Genomic DNA, 20778 nt, shown 5'->3' on the forward strand with positions numbered 1-20778 from the left:
CATGTATTGCCATGCTTCAGGCACCAAAATAGTATGCCCACCACTCACTAACCCAAACCGTACCTCTTTGGAATGTGGAATGAAAGCAGAGCACCCAGAGGAAACACATGCGGTCACAGGGAGAATGTACAAACTCCTTACAGGCAGCAGTGTGAATTGAACTCTGACTAGTGATCTCTGGCTGGTATTGCAAAGCTATGCTGTGCTACAGTGTCACCTTGGCTTCACTTTAGTTCTGTAAGATCTAGGATGGCCAGGAAGACCTATGTTAATTTCTGAAGCTTTAGCTCTAATGGGTAGTCTATGAAATATTTCAATCTTTGTGTCAACTACACCTTGAATGGGCTTGATGTTTCCCATGACTTCTTGGATACTCTTTCTTAAGTTTGAATGGTCATAGGCCAGAGTTTCCCAGAAGTCACAGAGGGTGTTAAACCTTTTCAAAGATTTTTTTGAAAACACTTGTGAATGGTATCTGCCATCTACAGGGTCAGGGTAGAGGGGCACACAGAGTGCTGTTGCAGCAGTGGATCAGGCAACCTCTCAGGAGAGAGATCAACAGCTGACTCAGACAACGGCTGCCATTAGCACTCCATAGATGCCTGAACTGCTGAGTTCTTCCATCCTTTGTCTGTTGCTCCAGATTCTAACATCTGCTCTCACAGAGTAGAATGTTTCTTTTGAGAATCGGACACAGGGACACCAAGAATGATTAGCATCGTGGGTTCCATGGTCTCATCCATTACAACTGCAATGAGTACAATAAACAGACTGTGGTAATGCATGATGGTTTACAAAGATTAGAGTCATAGAGCACTTCAGCACAGAAACAAGCCCGTTGACCCAGCTGTCCATGCCAAACTTTTACTCTTTCTAGTTCCATTGACCTGAACCTGGACTATAACCCCCATACCTCTCCATTCATGTACCTATCAAAATTTCTCTTAAATGTTATCACCTCCGCATTCTCCCGAATGAGCCGAAGATCATTGAGCTGCAGCTCCAGTTGCTTAATCTGTTATCTGACGAGATGCACCTCGGTGCACCTGGTGTAGATGTGTTTTTCCAGAAAACTGGAGGTCTTCCAGAATTCCCTCATCTCACACTCAGTACTAAACACTGCCCCTGGAGCCATTCTCACTGCACTACTATGCCCTAACAGACCAGGAATGAAGAATTAAGAACAAAAAGAGAAATCTACCAGATACTTAACTTGCCCAAGCCTGACCTCACCAAAGTCTGATGAGCCAAATCTACTCCAAACATTGGCAAACTTACAATAGCTGCTCCCCTTGCTCTTGCAACACACATCAAAGTTGCTGGTGAACGCAGCAGGCCAGGCAGCATCTCTAGGAAGAAGTACAATCAACATTTCGGGCCAAGACCCTTCGTCAGGACTAACTGAAAGAAGAGCTTATTCAGAAAGTTAGAAGGCATGGGATCCAGGGAAGTTTGGCCAGGTGGATTCAGAATTGGCATGCCTGCAGAAGGCAGAGGGTGGTGGTGGAGGGAATACATTCAGATTGGAGAATTGTGACTAGTGGTGTCCCACAAGGATCTGTTCTGGGACCTCTACTTTTCCTGATTTTTATTAACGACCTGGATGTGGGGGTAGAAAGGTGGGTTGGCAAGTTTGCAGATGACACAAAAGTTGGTGGTGTTGTAGATAGTGTAGAGGATTGTCAAAGATTGCAGAGAGACATTGATAGGATGCAGAAGTGGGCTGAGAAATGGCAGGTGGAGTTCAACCCGGAGAAGTGTGAGGTGGTACACTTTGGAAGGACAAACTCCAAGGCAGAGTACAAAGTAAATGGCAGGATACTTGGTAGTGTGGAGGAGCAGAGGGATCTGTGGGTACTTGTCCACAGATCCCTGAAAGTTGCCTCACAGGTGAATAGGGTAGTTAAGAAAGCTTATGGGGTGTTAGCTTTCATAAATCGAGGGATAGAGTTTAAGAGTCACGATGTAATGATGCAGCTCTATAAAACTCTGGTTAGGCCACACTTGGAGTATTGTGTCCAGATCTGGTCACCTCACTATAGGAAGGATGTGGAAGCATTGGAAAGGGTACAGAGGAGATTTACCAGGATGCTGCCTGGTTTAGAAAGTATGCATTATGATCAGAGATTAAGGCTTTACTCTTTGGAGAGAAGGAGGATGAGAGGAGACATGATAGAGGTGTATAAGATAATAAGAGGAATAGATAGAGTGGATAGCCAGCGCCTCTTCCCCAGGGCACCACTGCTCAATACAAGAGGACATGGCTTTAAGGTAAGGGGTGGGAAGTTCAAGGGGGATATTAGAGAAAGGTTTTTTACTCAGAGAGTGGTTGGTGCGTGGAATGCACTGCCTGAGTCAGTGGTGGAGGCAGATACACTAATGAAGTTTAAGAGACTACTAGACAGGTATATGGAGGAATCTAAGGTGGGGGCTTATATTGGAGGCACGGTTTGAGGGTCGGCACAACATTGTGGGCGGAAGGGCCTGTACTGTGCTGTACTATTCTATGTTCTATATTCTATGTAGTAAGAGAATTGAATGTGGGAGGGGGAGGGGGAGATCCAAAATGATAGGAGAAGACTGGAGGGGGAGCGATGGAGCCAAGAGCTAGCGTTGTTTTCATTCACCCTTTCTAATGAATCCTGCTCAGTGATAAGTCACTGTCCAATGCTGAAAAAATGCCACAAAGTTCTGCTTTTTGATCTTGAGTGCGGACCTGATTGAAAAGGTAGCTTTCTTCAAGTACTTCCACTCAGTGACCGGTTGCAGTCCATTGCTAAGTGTGTTAATCTTGCATCTCTCTGGGTTATAAGGCATATGCCATTTTTTTTCTGGCAAAAACCAGATCATCAATAGTGTCCTGCAGTCTAAGGTTTTCCTCTTCACTTTCAACCACGTGGCCCGTTTTGTGTCATCTGAATGTTGCTTTCCCAAGGCCCCTACATTTAAGTCTAATTCATTACCATACAGTACAAACAATAAGAAACCAAAAGTTGAATACTGTAGAACCACAATGGTAATGGTTTTCAGGTTACAAAATAAAAACATCGTGGGGCAACTGACAATGACCAAATAAACTACCAGTCAGAACATGTTTGGCATCATGGGATGAATCTTGAGCATCTAGAGGAAACCTATGCAGACGCAGGGAGAGCGTGCAAACTCCATACAGAGAGCACTGGAATTTAGGATTACTAAGGCAGTTAAAAGTAGCTCCACCAGAATTTAGGATTACTATATTGACTCTATTAACATGTAGGCTCTAAAGTAAGAGCAGTGCAGTTTTAAGGTCAGACTAAGTGGTCTGCTGAGGTTTAAGCACTTTCCTTTACTGTGCGTAAAGAAAAAAAAAATCAATTTTACAAAAACAAAAAAATACCTTCCAAAGATAGTACTGTTCCAACCAGCCCTCTTGGATAAATAGTCATCAGATCCAAATCTAATGAACAACAAGGGATTACAAAATACATCTTGGAGCATGAAAGTTTGCAGCCAAAGGTGACTGGTTCAACATCTATCCTCTGTGATTGCCCTGAGGAACAGCAAGATAGTTCATCCGAAGCTGTGAATCCTAGAGTAATTGTAAAGAGTTGAAACGGGTCACATAGTATTTATATAATGTTACGTAACCGGCAACAATGAATATCAATCGAGACAGGTTACATAAAAACAACCAAACATTTATTAAAGACGGATAAATGATAAACAAAAAAAACCAAACAAAAACCTTAACCGGAAGTTAACCGTTATGCAGCCATAGAAACCATAGAAACCATAGAAACTACAGCACAGAAACAGGCCCCTTGGCCCTTCTTGGCTGTGCCAAACCATTTTCTGCCTAGTCCCACTGACCTGCACACGGACCATATCCCTCCATACACCTCCCATCCATGTATCTGTCCAATTTATTCTTAAATGTTAAAAAAGAAGCCACATTTACCACCTCGTCTGGCAGCTCATTCCATACTCCCACCACTCTCTGTGTGAAGAAGCCCCCTCTAATGTTCCCTTTAAACTTTTCCCCCCTCACCCTTAACCCATGTCCTCTGGTTTTTTTCTCCCCTTGTCTCAGTGGAAAAAGCCTGCTTGCATTCACTCTATCTATACCCATCATAATTTTATATACCTCTATCAAATCTCCCCTCATTCTTCTGCGCTCCAGGGAATAAAGTCCTAACCTATTCAACCTTTCTCTGTAACTGAGTTTCTCAAGTCCCGGCAACATCCTTGTAAACCTTCTCCGCAACTCCTTCAACCTTATTTATATTCTTCATGTAATTTGGTGACCAAAACTGAACACAATACTCCAGATTCGGCCTCACCAATGCCTTATACAACCTCATCATAACATTCCAGCTCTTATACTCAATACTTCGATTAATAAAGGTCAATGTATCAAAAGCTCTCTTTACGACCCTATCTACCTGTGATGACACTTTTAGGGAATTTTGTATCTGTATTCCCAGATCCCTCTGTTCCACTGCACTCCTCAGTGCCTTACCATTAACCATGTTCTATGTTGGTTTGTCCTTCAAACATGCAATACCTCACACTTGTCAGTATTAAACTCCATCTGCCATTTTTCAGCCCATTTTTCCAGCTGGTCCAAGTCCCTCTGCAGGCTCTGAAAACCTTCCTCACTGTCTACTACACCTCCAATCTTTGTATCATCAGCAAACTTGCTGATCCAATTTACCACATTATCATCCAGATCATTGATATAGATGACAAATAACAATGGACCCAGCCTGTGGCACACCACTAGTCACAGGCCTCCACTCAGAGAAGCAATTCTCTACCACCACTCTTTGGCTTCTTTCATCGAGCCAATGTCTAATCCAATTTACCACCTCTCCATGTATACCTAGCCACTGAATTTTCCTAACTAACCTCCCATGCGGGACCTTGTCAAAGGCCTTACTGAAGTCCATGTAGACAATATCCACTGCCTTCCCTTCATCCACTTTCCTGGTAACCTCCTCCAAAAACTCCAACAGATTGGTCAAACATGACCTACCACGCACAAAGCCATGTTGACTCTCCCTAATAAGCCCCTGTCTATCCAAATGCCTGTAGATTCTGTCTCTTAGTACTCCCTCCAATAACTTACCTACTACTGACGTTAAACTCACCGGCCTATAATTTCCCGGATTACTTTTCGATCCTTTTTTAAACAACGGAACAACATGAGCCACTCTCCAATCCTCCGGCACTTCACCTGTAGACAGCGACATTTTAAATATTTCTGCCAGGGCCCCCGCAATTTCAACACTAGTCTCCTTCAATGTCCGAGGGAACACTCTGTCAGGTCCCGGGGATTTATCCACTTTAATTTTCCTCAAGACAGCAAGCACCTCCTCCTTTTCAATCCATACAGATTCCATGGTCTCACTACTTGATTCCCTCAATTCCATAGATTTCATGCCAGCTTCCTTAGTAAATACGTATCAACATATCATCACTCGGCACTGGTTCTTAAAGCGTTAAATGCGAAAACCAGTTCTTAAAGCAGTACAGTCAGATATAGTTCTTAAAATGGTAAATTTGAAAATCCAACAAATTTATACGTTCAATTGGGAGAGACTTCTCTGGAGAAGGATTTCTTCATAAACACGACTTTCCTGCTGGTTCTGTCCAAAGGATTCACTATGCAGTAAATAAACAGTTTAAAACGACTGACCTTAATTTCTTTTAGAGAGAGCAAACCTTTGCATGAACTCTTCTCTCTTTTGGCAAGAGCTATACGATGCAGGTCGCTACTCCTTCAACAAAGACTCAATAAGGTCGATCCTTTGTTAAACTGCCGAATGATATCGCCGCTTCTCAATCCGTCGGGTGCTGTACTTCGCTAAAGTCTTCACTCTCCCTTCTTCTATTGGAATAAGGTGCATCAGCACATCTAGCAAAAATTTCCAGCCCAGAAATATTGTACCTTGCAACAGGACGTAACAACTGCTTTAAAAATGAAACTCCATCATAAAAAAACAAATACGCAACAGAAACGGAGACACAGTACGTTCTACCTGGAAATCTAAAAACTAAAAACTAACTGCGTCATCTGGGGTCTACCCTTACATACCCATGGTGCACATGTCATCACGTGACCTCACATCGATGGGAAAATTACATCAGGTGACCTCCAAAAGACCATTACATCATTCTCACAAAGAAAATCACAGACCTTCTTGAGGCATGTAACAATAATGGCTACCCTTTTATGCCAGATATTACCACCTGAGAAATTTATCTTTTATTCTTAAAGGAATTATGGAAATGGTATTCCAAGAAACAAGATGCTTACTTGTTCTCTCTGCCATTTGCTCCTTCTGAAGCTGTGCTGGGCAAATACATCTGTCATCTCTAAAATAGCCAAGATGCAGACATGGGTAATTGTGTAGAGCTTTTCAACCTGTAGATTGGAAAGGTTCAGCAAGGACGTGGTAGTAAGCTGGAAGCTGGAAGCACAAGTGAGTGCAGATGTTGGAATCTGGAATAACAAACAATCTGCTGGAGGAACTCAGTGAGTTAAGCAGAATTGTTGGGACAATGGAGTTGTCAATGTTTTGGGCCAAAACTCTACATCAGGACAGATCAGGATTGCCTATCTCAACCTGTAGAGTACCTCAGGCAGATAGCTTGCTGCTGGGCAAAGTAAACAGATACAGCTGAAGGCTGTTTCTATTGTATTTCTTTATTTTCCTGTAAATGCTTGAAAGAATATGAATCTTAAATTAGTATATGGTGAGATATATGCACTTTGATAATAAGATTACATTGACGTGGAAGAGAGGTTAGTTAGGATAGCTAATGTTGTTCGGTTGCTTAAGAAAGGCTGTAAGAATAAATTGGGAAATTATAGGTCAGTGAGCCAGACATCAGTAGATGGGAAGGTATTGGAAGTATTCTAAGGGACTAGATATACATGTACTTTGATAGGCAAGGACTGATTAGGAAAAGTCAACATGGATTTGTGCATGGTAAGTCATTTCTAGCCAAACTTACAGAGTTTTTCGAGGAAGATACCAGGAAGTGTATGAAAGACAGGCAGTGGATGGTGCCTATATGATCTTTAGCAAGGCTTTTGACAAGGACCTGTGTGGGAGATTGGTCAGATTCAGTCGCTCAGCACTCTGGATGATGTAGTAGATAAGGCTAGACACTGGCTTTGCAGGAGAAGCCAGAAAGTGGTAGTAGATGGTTGCCATCCAGTAGATGGTAGATACAACCACTGTGGGCAGAATCTGAGACAGTGGCAAAAGGAAATACAGGAGTAATATATACCAGTTAGTTGAGTGGTGTTGCAAGACCAAAGAGCAGATTATGGACATCAGAAAGGGTAAGACGAGGGAACACAAAGCAATCCTCATAGACAGATCAGTAGTGGAGAGAGGGAGCAATTTCAAGTTCCTGTGTATCAGTATCTCTGAGGATCTAACCTGGTGCAACATATTGACGCAGCTATGAAGTAGACAAGACAGCGGCTATGTTTCATGAGGAGTTTGAGGAGATTTGGTTTGTCAACTAAAACACTTGAAAACCTCTACAAACGTCCAATGGAGAGCATTTTGACTGTCTGGCATTGGGAGGAGGGCTACTGCACATGACCAAGGTAAGTTGCAGAAATTTGTAAGATTAGTCAGCTCCATCATGGGTACCAGCCTCTGTAGTATCCAAGATATCTTCAAGGAGCGGTGCCTCAGGAAGACAACGTCCATCATTAAGGACGCACACCACCCGGGACATGCCCTTTTCTCATTATTACCATCTGGATGGAGGTACAGAAGCCTGAAGGCACATGATCAGCGATTCATCAACAGCTTCTTCCTCTCTGCCATCCGATTTCTAAATGGACATTGAATCCATGAACACTACCTCACTACTTTTTAAGTTTTTTTGCACTATTTTAACTATTTAGTAAACATATATAGACTTACTATAATTCAGATATTTTCTCTATTTATCATGCATTTCATTGTATTGTGGCTGTGAAAACAAATTTCACAACATATGCCAGTGAAGTTAAATTTTATTCTGATTCTGAGTCTGACTGGATGCCTGTGTTTAGTGGTGTGCCACAGGGATCAGTGCTGGTTCTGTTGTTGTTTGCCATCAATATCATAATCTGGATGATAATGGATCAGAAAATCTGGGGATGACATGGGAATAGGGGTGTAGTGGATAGCAAGGAAGGTTATCAAGCTCGCAGAGAGATCTTGATCAGCTAGGAAAATGGGCTGAAAAATAGCAGATGGAATTCACTACAGACGAATGTGAGGTGTTGAATTTTGGCATTCAAAGCAGACTAAGACCTACATGGTGTATGGTAGGACACTGAGGAGCCTAGTGGAAAAGAAAGGATCTGGGAATACAGATCCACCATTCCTTGAAAGTAGTGTCACAGGTAGATAGGGTGATAAAGAGATCTTTTGGTACATTGACTTTCATAAGCAAAGAATTGAGTGCAGGATTTGAAATGTTATGTTGTTGTATAAGGCATTGGTGAAGCCTAATTTGGAGTATTGTGTGCAGTTTTAATCACTTATCTACAAGATGTAGAACGTGCAGAGAAAATTTACAACTATATTGCCGATTTGAGTTATGGGGAAAGATTGAATAGGTTAGGCCTTAATTCCCTAGAACATAGGGGAATGAGGGGAGATTTGATAGAGGGTTATGAGGGTTAATAGAATTAGGCTTTTGGCACTGAGGTTAGGTGAGACTAGAACTAGAGGTCATTATTTAGGGGCGGAAGGTGAAATGTTTAAGGAAAATATGAGAGGGAACTTCACTCAGAGAGTGGTGAGAGTGTGGAACGAGCTGCCAGTGGAAGAGGTGGATGTGGATTTGATTTTAACATTTAAGAGAAATTTGGATAATTACATGGATGGGAGGGGTACGGAAGATCTGGGTGCAAGTTGATGAATAGTTCGGCATGGACTAGATGTGCCAAAGGGCATGTTCTTGTGCTGTAATGTTCTTTGACTGTATGAATTTATGATTAGTATAGTTAGGCATCTATTTAATAGTAATTTGAAAAATCTAATTGAAACTCACAAAATGCTAAAAGGACTAGATAAGCTGCATATGAGAAGTTTTCCTTGGCTGAGCTGTTTAGAGCAGGTGGTCACGTTCTCAGGATATGGACTGAGATGAGAAATGTTTTCATGGAGAGAGTGATAAGCAATGGAGTTTGGAATCAGGTTTAATATCATTGGCATACGTCGTGAAATTTGTTGCCTTTGCAGCAGCAGCACAATGTAATACATAACAATAGAAAAAATACGAATTACAATAAGTATATATATTAGTTAATTTAAATAAATAATGCAAACATACAAATAAAAATGGCGTGAGGTAGTGTTCATGGGTTCAATGTCTTCAGAAATTGGATGGCGAAGGGAAGAAACTGTTCTTGAACCGATGACTGTGTGCCATCATCTTCTGTACCTCCTTCTTGATGGTAGCAATGAGAAGACGCCATGTCCTGAGTGATAGGGTCCTTAATGATAGATGCCACCTTTCTGAGGCATCACTCCTTGAAGGTGTCCTGGATACAATGGAGGTTAGTGCCCAAGATGCAGCTGACTAGCTTACAACTCTCTGCAGATTACTTTGATCCTGAGCAGTAGAACCCCCTCCCCCCATAGCAGATGGTGATGCAGCCTGTAGAAACCTGCAAGTGCCTTTGGTCACATACCAAATCTCCTCAAACTCCTAATGAAATACAGCCATTGTCTTGCCTTCTTTGTAGTTGCATTAATATGTTGGATCCAGGATAGTTCCTCACAGATACTACCACAGGGGGCAAAAAGAGGCCCAGTCACTGTATATATTGAATGAGAAAGATACATTTCTAGATGTGATGAAGTGGAAACACTGTACAAAAGTCATATCCACTGAAAATCTTCAAGGTGCATGCAAGTTACGCCAAAGGAAAGGAATAAGTAGTCAATGTTTCTGGCTGAGACCCATCGTCACCCACTCCTCTACCCATCTCCTGTCCCCTCACCTCATCTCATGTCTCAACTGCCAGCTTGTAGTCATTCCCCTCCTCCACCTTATTCTGGCTTTTTCTCCACTTCCTTTCCAGCTTTGGTGAAGTGTCTTGACTAAAACGCCGACTGTTTATTCCTCTCCATTGATGCTGCCTGACTTGCTAAGTTCCTCCAGCATTTTGTATATGCTACTCTGAACTTTCAGCATCTGCAGACTCTCTTGTGTTTATGAATCACACCAATATAGTGCTGCAAAGACATGCTTCTGTTTCAGCACGGATGCTGCCAATTATTGTCACTGCAACTCCACCCTCAAAAGAGAAACAATAAAAACATTGCTTTTACATTCTTTTTCATGATGAACCAAAGCTCTTTGGAGCCACTGATGTACATCTGAAGTGCACTCACACAACAACATACCTCAATCAGCAATGAGACAATCAACCGACATTTTGCAAGATATTTCTGCTTCAGCTCTAAACATCCTTTATATTTAGAGACATGAGAGCTAGCAACTGGGACACAAATCAAAATATGGAGAGCACAGTGTGCTGCAGTGAGTTTCCTTAATCAAGTGGTCCTTTTAGACAGCAGGGAATATCAACAATATGTCCCAATATTTTGTATACAATTCAGGTTCTGTTGACTGCGTTAGTCTCTGGAAGACAACCTCTGGCCCCACCAAACATATGAGATTGAGGTGCAAAACCTCCAGTTTGTGTGGAAGCTGTGTGATGTTTTACCCTGTACAAATCAGTCCCACAAAATATCAGACAGTACGCCATATACAATTAAACGATTTAGCTTTATAATTCTTAATTTGACTAAAGTTTGAAAAAAAAGAAAAGGGCCCACTTTAATGAAACAGTCTAATGTGCACAAGTTGGAGCTCACGGTTTCCCTTCCGCTGGTCCTCCATCGATTTCCCCGGGCTTCATCGACTCCCATCGGGCCCCACTCCAAGTCCACTCCTTTCTGGTGTCTATGACATCTCCTTTCTGGTATCTTCTTTCTTCACCTTCTGCTGAACAAAAAACCTAGATCACCTTGGTCGCAGGCACACATCAAGAAAAAATCCCTCCCTTTATTGGACGGCGCACATTCCAAAGCCCCTGTTATCTCTAGCCATAACCCACACACTGCTGCTGCAGAAAAACCATTACATTAGCAGTGCTTCTACAGAAAGACCATTGCATTAGCAGTTTAACCTTTTCCAGGGTGTAACACAGGAAAACATGGATTTCGTTCAAAAATTAGGAAGTTATCTTCACGTGCTAGCAAGTGCAAGAATAGCATGATCAGGCATATTAATGTGTGGCTGAGAGAATGATGTAAGGGGGCAGGGCTTCAGGTTCCTGGACCACTGGGGCCTCTTCTGGGGAGGTACGACCTGTACAAAAAGGAGGGGTTACACCTGAACCCAAAGGGGTCCAATATCCTAGTGAGCACATTTAATAGAGCTGTTAGGGTTGAAACTAATTTGGCAGGGGGATGGGAACTGGAGTGATAGGGCTCAGGAAGGGGAGAACAGAAATAAATCAAATATAGCATGCAACACAGGCGGTAGAAAGAACAGGCAGGAGATGAGGCTTAATCACAGCCAGTGGCATGAATTACAGAGCAATAGAAGCATGGTGCAGTTAAAACAGAAAGCAACAAATACTGGATTGGAAGTCTGGCTGTGTATAAGAAATAATATTAAAGCTTTAGAAAGAGATGACATAAGATTAGAAGATGTAGAGTCTCTATGGGTTGAGTTAAGAAATGGCAAGGTTAAAAGATTCAAAAAGATTCAAGATTCAAAAAACTTTATTGTCATTCTAATCATACATCAGCTCTGCAGGGCAGAATGAGACAGCGTTTCTTAGGGGCAGTGCAATCATAACATAACAAACGCAACGCTAAATAATAAACATAACAATATATAGTAAAACACAACAGCCACATGTCAGTTAAAATCAGTTATAAGTGTCCAGTGCAAGTTAAAAGTGTCCAAAGCAGAGTCAGGTGAAGCAGCTATTTAGCAGTCTGACTGCCTGTGGGAGGAAGCTGTTTCGTAGCCTTGTGGTTTTAGTTTTGATGCTCCTGTAACGTTTGCCTGATGGCAGAAGAACAAACAGTTCATGGAGAGGGTGTGAGGGGTCTTTGATGATGTACCGTGTCTTCTGGAGGCATTGACTCTGAAAGAGGTCTTGGACAGAAGGTAGGGAGACCCCAATAACCTTCTCTGCTCCCCTAACCGCCCTCTGCAAGGCTTTTTTGTTGACAGCACTGCAGCTAGAGTACCAGGTTGTGAAGCAAAAGGTCAGCACACTCTCAACCATGCCTCTGTAGAATGTAGTTAAGATGTTAGTGGGGAGTGATGCTTGTTTAAGCTTCCTCAGAAAGCGCAATCTCTGCCGGGCGCGTTTCACAGTCCCAGTGGTGTTCCTGGACCAGGTGAGATTGTCCGAGATCTGCACTAATGGCAGTTGTACACAAGCCTCCAAACAGCAGCCAGGATATGAATAATATAGGATTGGAAGGTGAAGAGTCTCTAGGGGTTGAGTTAAGAAATGGCAAGGGTAAACGGACCCTAATGGCAGTTGTGTACCGGCTTCCAAACAACAGTTGGGATGTAGATTACAAATAACAGCGGGAGATAGAAAAGTTTTGTCAGAAGGGCAATGTCATGATAATCTTTGGGGATTTTAATGTGAAAGTGGATTGGAAAAACCAGGTCAGTACTAGACCTCAAGTCAGAGAATTTGTAAAATGTCCAAGGGATGGCTTTTTAGAATAGCTTGTTGTTAAGCCCAGCAGGGGATCAACTGTGCTGGATTGGGTGTTGTGCAATGATCCAGAGGTGATAAGAGAGCTTAAGGTTAAGGAACCCTGAGGGAACAGTGATCACAATATGATCAAGTTCACACTGAAATTTGTGAGGGAAAAAATAAAATCCAATGTGTTGGTATTTCAGTGGAATAAAGACAATTACAACAGCATTGGAGGGGAACTGACTGAAGTTGACTGGAAAGGGACATTTGCAGGAAGGACAGCAGAGCAGCAATGGCTGGAGTCTCTGTGAAAAATGAGGGAAGTGCAGGACAGATATATTCCAAATAAAAGGAAATTTTCAAAGGGAAGAAGGAGACTACCATGGCTGACAAGTGAAGTCAGAGCCAAAATAAAAGCAAAAGAGAGGGCATACAAGGAAGATAGAAGATTGGGAAGCTTTTAAAAATTTGCAGAAGGAAACTAAGAAGGTCATTAGGAAGGAAAAGATGACTTATGAAAAGAAGCTGGTGACTAATATCAAAGAGGATACTGAAAACATTTTTAAGTATATAAAGGGTAAAATAGAGTTTAGGGTAGATATAGGACCAATACAAAATAACGCTGCAGATATTGTAATGAGAAATGCAGAGATGGCAGAGGAACTGAATGCATATTTTTCATCATTCTTCACAGCGGAAGACGTCTGCAGTATACTGGACATTCAAGAGTGTCAGGGATGTGAAGTTTGTGCAGTGAAAATTACAACTGAGAAGGTGCTCAGGAAGCTTAATGGTCTGAGGATGGATAAATATCCTGGACCTGATGGAATGCACCCTCAGATTCTGAAGTAAATAGCTGGAGAGATTGCGGAGACATTAATGATGATCTTTCAAAAATCAATAGATTCTGGCATGGTGCTGGATGATTGGAAAATTGCAATGTTACTCTGCTATTTAAGAAGGATGGGAGGTAGCAGAAAGGAAACTATAGACCTGTTAGCCTGACATCAGTGGTTGGGAAGTTGTTGGAATCGATTGTTAAGGCTGAGATTACGGAGTACGTGGAGGCACATGACAAGGTAGGCAAAAGCCAGCATGGTTTCCTGAAAGGAAAATCCTGCCTGACGAACCTACTGCAATTCTTTGAGGAAATTACAAGCAGGGTAGACAAAGGAGATGCAGTAGACGTGGTGTACTTGGATTTTCAGAAGGCCTTTAACAAGGTGCTGTACAGGAGGCTGCTTAGCAAGATAAGAGCGCATGGAATTACAGGGAAGTTACTAGCATGGGTGGAGCATTGGCTGATTGGCAGAAAACAGAATGAAGGGATCCTATTCTGGCTGGCTGCCAGTTACCAGTGGAGTTCCCCAGGGGTCCGTGTTGGGACTGCTGCCTTTTACGATGTGTGTCAATGATTTGGACTGTGGGATTAATGGATTTGTGGCTAAATTTGCCGATGATACAAAGATAAGTGGAGGTGCAGGTAGTGTTGAGGAAACAGAGAGTCTGCAGAGAGACTTAGATAGTTTAGAGGAATGGGCAAAGAACTGGGTAAAGAACTGGCAAATGAAATACAATGTTGGAAAGTGTATGGTCATGCACTTTAGTAGAAGAAATAAATGGGCAGACTATTGTCTAGATGATAGAATTCAAAATTCAGAGATGAAAAGGGACTTGGAGTCCTTGTGCAGGATACACTAAAGGTTAACCTTCAGGTTGAGTCGGTGGTGCAGAAGGCAGGGTTACAAAATACACATGGACTAAGATGTTAACGGTCCTGTGCTATCATCAGTTGATCTGCCACCTGTCTTCAGGAGTTTCGGCCTGCTTATGATCAAGACTCCTTTGAGGTGGTGGGCCAGCAGTGCTAAAGCACCACCTCCCACTGGTGAGCTTAAAAACTTGGCATCTGCCTCTATCAGAGTTGTTGGTCACTTCCATCCAACAGATAGTCTACTCTTCAGGTGTCTATGCAACTACTGAAGGGTTTGCAAGATATGTATACACTGTCTGACTATCTGCCCCTCTGGACATACTTGGTCCACACCCATGCTGATCCTTTCTCTGCTGCCTCAGCTACAGCCCTGCTGGTTGACTTGATCTCTCTTCTAGTGAAGCCAAGGTCATGCAGCCACTTCTGGAGAGTGAACGCAACAAACCCACGGCAGCCTACTTCGAATGGATAGCATGAGACCTTCCACCCTCTGTCTCTGCACTCTGATCTTAACTCTGCATATTTGGTTAACTTGTACTCATGGGCTTCATCGATGTTGTCTTCCCAGGGGACTGTGAGTTCACCAATAACCGCTTCTCTACTGCTATCAGACCATACGATTATATCTGGATGCAATGTGGTGAAAGCCATTTGCTCCGGGAAACTGCCTTTCCCGTCCAAATCAGCCTTGACACACCAATCATTTGCTGAAGAAAGTATGCTTGATCGTGAGCCTATGCTGTACACCTTTGACTTGGAGCCTTCTTTCACAAATGATATGCGATGTTCTGTGCGGCATGGGGCATGAGATAAAGCAAATACAATATTGGCATTCATTTCTAGAGGTATAGAATATAAGAGCAGAGATGTGATGTTGAGGCTCTATAAGGCACTCATGAGGATACACTTGGAGTATTATGTGCAGTTTTGGGCTCCTTATTTTAGAAAAGGTATATTGACATTGGAGAGGGTTCAGAGAAGATTCACAAGAATGATTCCAGGAATGAAAGGGTTACTGTATGAGGAACATCTGGTAGCTCTTGGTTTGTATTCTCTGGAGTTCAGGAGAATGAGGGGGGATCTCACAGAAACATTCCAAATGTTAAAAGGCCTGAACAGATTAGATATGGCAATGTTTTTTTCCCATTGTAGGGGATTCTAGGACAAGAGGGCATGGCTTCAGGATTGAAGGACATCCATTTAGAACTGAGAAACGGAAAAATTACTTTAGTCAAAGGGTGGTTAATCTGTGGAATTTATTGCCATGAGCGGCTGTGGAGGCCAAGTCATTGGGTGCATTTAAGGTAGAAATAGATAGGTTCTTGATTAGCTAGGACATCAAAGGGTATGCGGTGAAGGCAAGGGAGTGGGGATGACTGGAAGAATTGGATCAGCCCGTGACTGAATGGCAGAGCAGACTCGATTGGCTGAATGGCCTTCTTCTATATTTTATCGTCTTATGATCTTTAGACATCTCTGGTTAGGCTGCATCAACTGTATCAGCTCACATTATTTCTGAGTGTTGCATTGAATTCTCCTCACCCCAATATAGAAGCATGTGGGCACTTTGGAAAGGGTACAGCAGAGGTTTATCAAGATGCTGCCTGGATTAGAGAGCATGTTCTATGAGGAGAGGTTGGATAAACTTGGATTGCTTTCCCTGGAGCAGCAGAGGTTGAATAAAGACATGATCGATGTTTTGGAAGCGTATAGATAGAGGACACAACTGGCATCTTTTTTCAGAGTCAAGATGTCATCTAATACCAGAGGGCATGCATTTAAGATGAGGAGCCAAGTTCAAGGGAGATGTACAGGGAAAGTCTTTACACAGAGAGTGGTGGGTGCCTGGAGTGTGCTGCCGTGGGTGGTAGTACAGGTAGATACGACCGAGGTCTCCGGAATAATATGCTGAGAATGAAGGGATTAGGAGTAGTTTAGGCCTTGACAGCCCTCTGTGGTAGTGAATTTTAAAGGTTCATCATCCTCCCAGTGGAACAACTTCTCCTCATCTCAGTTCATATCCTGAAAATGTGACCACTTGTTCTAAAAAGGTCAACGAAGGAAAATATCCGCTCACATGCAGTAAATCTATCCCTTTCAGAGTTTTGTAAGTTTCAAATAGATGCTTCAAAGCACCAGTAAATATAAACCTGGCCATTCTAACCACTCCTTACCCAGCTTTCACAGGTATCTGTTGCACTGGTATCATGCGGACTATTAATTACTAAGTTAATAAGTCAGTACAATATCCTAGGTCAAGGTGCCTATTCCCGCGTTGTACTGTTCTGTGTTCTATGTTCTAACAAGGTGCCATGGAGAATGGAAGCCACCAAGCCACCACAACAGTAGGCGACTATGATAAGTACCTCTGCTCAGCACAGCTATGGCAGATTGAGAGACATGTCAGCCCATAAGTTCGACCAGCTTTATATATATCAAAGTAGGTTTATTTTTCTGTTTATTTATAGAATCCAGGTGTCACCAATATTTATTGTTCATCCCTATTTATCAAACTAGGTAGCCAGCTGAGAGAGTTTAGAATGCAGTTCAAGATCACTCAACTTGCTTTGGATCTGGAGTCACATTTGGTCAGACCCTACTGTAGCAGTGTGAATTTGTCAACACAGGAGATGCTTCAAATGCTGGAAATCCACACTACACACACACACACACACACACACACACACACACACACACACACAATGCTGGGATATCTCAGCAGGATAGGTAGCATCTGTGGTTCTTCCAGCATTTTGTGTATCTGCTTCCATAGATGCTGCCTGACGTGCAGAGCTCCTCCAACACCATTTATGTTCTCCTATAAGTAGCATTCAAACAATGAATTTTATATCAATCTGTAAGCATGCTCACCACTACCATTGGAAACTTCTCAAAACCGTATTGATTGAATTACTCATTTTATTGGAACGTATTTCCTGATACTTAGTTTAAGTTTCTGGAATTCTAGTCCTGTGGTATAACTATGATGTATCAAACTTATTTCCTTTAAGTACAAGAGCATGCAATCTTATACAGCGAATAAGAAATATTTGCCTTTGGCAACAGTCACAACTTATTTATTCTATGCCAGGATACTGTACTATTTTCATTCCAAGCAAGTTATAGGCTGGTTATGTCTATTATATATACCCAAATGGTGGATATATATTGTATACCAGACTTGTGAATCTAACCAGCAAACCTGACCAGTTGCAAAACAAGATTATTTGTCGCCATCCTACCACAAGGATTGTGTCATAATAAGGGTAATGACACAATTGTAATGGGGGACTTCAATATGCAAGGGGATTGGGAAAATCAGGTTGGTGTTGCATCGCAAGAGAGGGAATTTGTTGAATGCCTATGTAACCCTTAAGTTCGGCCAGTATGTGTTTGTCTTGGAGCAGACAGCCTCTGGCCTGCCAAACTGAGAAATCTCGCTTGTGTGGATGCTGCGTGATATGTTGCCCAGTTACAATTCCACACCGCAGAATATCAGATAGTACACCATATGCAATTAAATGATTGAACTTTATAAATCTTAATCTGAATATAGGGTTAGTAAAGAAAATAATAAGAAAAAGGGCCCTTTTTAAAGAAAAAGTCAGAAGTGCACATTGGAGCTCACTGATACGGCCATTCATCAACCATTGACTTCCTCTGAGTTTCGCCAACCTTTAGATCCTCGCTGTCCGGTGGTCTACCAGTTCTCTCCACATGCGTCTTCCTTCTTCATCTCTCCTCGACAAACGACCATGAAAATCCCTGTGTGCTACTCTGCCCAAGCTTGTTCTCCAGCTCTCTCCTGTATTCCTCTTTAGCCACCTTGATCTTCTCCTTTAGCTCCCTCTGCACATTTGAATTCCATCCTGTTTCCTAATCTAAGGGTTCTCTTTTTGTTGTTGTGAAAAGCTTTTAGATTACTGACCACCTATGGCTTGTTGTTGGGGAAGCAGCGAACAGTCCCTGATGGTATTACAGTGCCCACACAGAGTTTGATGTAGCCAGTGATGCAATAAGCCCATTAATGTCCTCCCCATATGGTTCACAGAGCATATTCCAGTCAGTAACCTCAAAGCAGCCCTTCAAGGCCTCAGTGGCCTCTGGACCAAATGACATAAGCAGTCGTGGTCTTTCCATGACCATGATTATTCTTGGCAAAGTTTTCTACACACATGGTTTGCCATTGCCTTCTTCTAGGAAATGTGTTTACAAGGCTGGTGACCCCAGCCATTATCAATATTCTTAAGAGACTGCCTGCCTGTCTTCTGAGGTTGCATAACCAGAACTTGAGATATCACCAGCTGCACATACAACCATCCACCATCTGCTCCCATGGCTACACGTGACCTTGACTGGGGTGGGGGGCTAATCAGGTGATACACCTTACCTCAGGGTGACCTGCAGGCGAGCAGAGGGAAGGAGTGCCGTATACCTTCTTTGATTGCGACGCATTTCCATCACGCCACCTCAGAGCACGTGCACAAAATGATCATGGAATGAAAAGTTGACCTTTAGGGCTAAAAACCCTTCATCAGGACAGAAAGAAGGTGAGGAAACATCAGAATAAGATGATGGGGAGGGGAAGGAGTACAAGCTGGAAGTTGATAGGTGAAGTCAGGTGAGGATAAAGGTAGGTAGGTTGGGGAGTCCTTTCCTTTCAAGTCCTGTTCAACACACCTTCCTTACTAGTTCTGATGAGAGGTTTTGGCACAAAATGTTGAATCTTTGTTCTTCTCCACAGGTGCTACATGACCTGCTGATCTCCCTCAGTATTGTGTGCATGCTATTTTTAGCATCTACAGAATCTGTTGTGTGATACATCATTCCAGGACAGTTTCCTGGAATGGGGTATGAGCAATTTTCTTTCAGATTTCTTCCAGCCCCAAGGTCTAAAAAGCCTATTGTCTCTTGTCTCCTTCCAATTATAAAGGTTTTTCACATTCCAGACCAAAAAAAGCTTACCTTGGGAAGAATTTTTTTTTTTCTCCCATATTGGTGCACGATATAAAGCAGTGGAAAAGTTGATTCTTTACAGCCCTCAATGGGTATGTGTAGGAAGAGTTTGGCGGCCCTCTCCCTACTTATTTAAAGAAGCTGAACAGGGACATTGTCTGTCAAATTAAATTCAAACTAAATTAGATTGAATATAAAATCCTTACCCAAAATAGTACCTGTTTGCAAACTAAATTTTTAGTAGAAAAGTAACTGACTGCATAAAAATTAATTATTAATTACATTATGGTCTCTCTATTGAAGTAAGAATCACTTGAATAAAAATCCTCCCACACAATCTGACTCCTGTCGTAACACACCACATGGGTGATTAATTTATATATTGCAAAACTGATAGATTTCTAATTACTTCTATTCTTTAACAAATGCAATTTAGAAAAAAAAATTGTTAACTTTTAGGTCACTGGGGCTGCACAATAACAATGGTAGAATACTGCACTTCATTATTGCTTGCAACGGGCACAAAGATAGTGACAATCCATTTTTTTCATGGCATCTGGAATGATTGACATGCTGTGTTATATTGTGTGTGAGGATTTCTATCCAAACTGGGTCATTGTTTCTCACCATTCGTGTGGGGAAAAATCTCTTGAAATGAAACATTATTTCACGGTTGAAGAGTGTGCATGAAATAACATAAAATGAGATTCTTTGTTGAAGATTTCTTTTGTCTATGAGACTAATAAACTGCATTAAACTCCACAAACTCCTCAAATCCTCATGCACAATACTTAACAAATACCTCTTCTGTTTGTACTTATGCAGTGAAGGTAACTTTACATTGTCCAACTAAACAGCCTCCATACTTGAATACTCATCCATACTCGAATACTCATGAATATAGCTAAATGAAACAGTGTTTCTCGGTGACCAAGGTGTAAAGCACAGTACCAACAGTCATACACAGCTCAAGCACGCAGCACATATAAGACATAGATATAGCTCAAGTACCTGAGTAACATTTCCTGTGTTGGTGGCAAGGATATGCAGTCCACAGATGAACGTATGCATGCACACATGCTTCATATACGCTCCAAGCCCTCACTATATCATTAGAACTGTCATCTCAAGAGATAAACAGCACTAAGACAAACAAGCCCCCCAACACAATCCTAAGTGTACAATAGTGATTTTGAGTTTACATTCTATGGCAAATAAATTTCCAGCCCTAGTTTTCATCAGTGAGATCTGTTGTTGCTTCGACCAGCTCACATTTATGAAGAATACAAATGTGTATCCGAGGAAATAAATCGACATGAAAAATTTGCAACAGTGACAAATTTACACAGGAAATTTG

General features: G+C 42.1%; 1 protein-coding gene across 1 annotated transcript in view; it reads left to right on the forward strand.

Annotated features, from left to right (window-relative positions):
- LOC140198395 (contactin-associated protein-like 5) overlaps positions 1-20778 on the forward strand; it is a 1369276-nt gene that overhangs the window by 1298177 nt on the left and 50321 nt on the right. The gene's annotated exons all lie outside the window — the stretch shown is intronic.

This window comes from Mobula birostris, chromosome 5 (assembly GCF_030028105.1).
Source record: "Mobula birostris isolate sMobBir1 chromosome 5, sMobBir1.hap1, whole genome shotgun sequence".
NCBI classification, from domain to species: Eukaryota; Metazoa; Chordata; class Chondrichthyes; order Myliobatiformes; family Myliobatidae; genus Mobula; species Mobula birostris.